Genomic DNA, 1,649 nt, shown 5'->3' with positions numbered 1-1,649 from the left:
CAAAGCAACACGTTAAAATAAGTTATTAGAATTATAATTGTGAAAGAAATAAGTATTACTTTAGTAAAATATTAACCACATCAATATATTAAAATGGATTATATGATCTCAGGGGAAATAATAATGAATAGTTCAGACCCTAAATTACTAATTCTAAATACAGAAACAATAACTTTTGTATATTGCAAAAGCAATGACTATGTCACTGTGAATATATCGGTGAAGTAATAAAGACAAAAATATGCTGTTTATATTGTTTACCAATTCTTCCACTTTAATACACTTCCTCTACAACAACTTGTGGATATTTTCAACAACACAGGTTATTTGGCAGAGTTTTATCTTTAAAATTTCCTGTGGAATTACATAAAAATAAAATAATCTTGCATCAACAGCTAATTTATCATTTTTCTCAATCTCTGAGGGGATTCCCAGGAAATATAATGATGCACTTAAACTAAAAACTTAGTATATTGGGTATGAATACAGAAGAGAACTAACTACTCATGGAAATTTTTTCAAAGACTGCCTATGCCCTGGAAGGCGCAAAACTGGTAAAATACATATTTATCTGGCTCGCATAATCTCCACAGCCAGATGAATGAGTGATAAAATACACACTGATTCAGTGAATAATGTTGCTATCAGCTTTTACCTTAATTGTACAGTTACACTTGACCCTTGAACAACATAAATTTGAACTGTGTGGGTTGACTCATACCCGGATTTTTTTTCACTAAATATACAGTTGGCCCTCCCTATCCCTGGGTTTTGTATCCTCAGATTCAGCCAACCTCAGGTGGAAATCATCCAAGGTGGTTGAATCTGTGACGAGGAGGGCTAACTGTATACACTGTTCTATGCCTTTTAATATAAAGGACTTGAGCATCTGCAGATTTTGGTATCCATGGGAGTCCTGGAACTAATCCTCCACAGGTACCAAGGGATGATGGAGTTGAAAGAGCTCAAGTTATGTGAAGATTTTCAACCACAGGTATCAGGGCCCTTAACCCCCCACATTGTTGAAAGGTCAACTGTACTTGTTCTAATAGCATGGACTGTATTCACATGAAGAGATAAAACAAGGGAAGTAGAATCCTTTTATCCATATTCTAACTGGTATTTTAGAAGATGATGCCACTCAAAAATTGAACAAAAATAAAATCTTCAGTTAATCGTCTTTGTATTTTGTCTAATATTTTATCTAATTGTATCCATAATAACAAGTAGATAAAGCATCTGTATAGTGGAATTTTTGTCTAGATCTATTACTGTACTTACTTTTTTACATATTTTTTGTTGTGGTAAAGTGTAGATAATGTAAAAGAAACCATTTTAACTATTTTGAAGTATACAGTTCAGTGACATTAAGTATATTCACTGTATTTTACAACCATCTTTACTATTCATTTCCACAACTTTTTCATCATCCTAAACAGACACTTTATATACATTAATATAACAACTCCCAATTTCCCCTGCCCTTAGGTGCTGGTAACCTCTATTACACTTTGTGTCTCTATGAAATTTCCTATTCTAAGTACCTCTTTTAAGTGGAATTATATACTATTTATCATTTTGTGTCTGGTTTATTTCACTTAGCATAATTCTTTCTAGGTTCATTCATGTTGTAGCATGTATCAAAATCT

The sequence above is a fragment of the Pteropus vampyrus genome, unplaced genomic scaffold (genome assembly GCF_000151845.1).
Source record: "Pteropus vampyrus isolate Shadow unplaced genomic scaffold, Pvam_2.0 Scaffold498, whole genome shotgun sequence".
Lineage (NCBI taxonomy): Eukaryota > Metazoa > Chordata > Mammalia > Chiroptera > Pteropodidae > Pteropus > Pteropus vampyrus.
Note: the sequence above shows the minus strand (reverse complement) of the source record.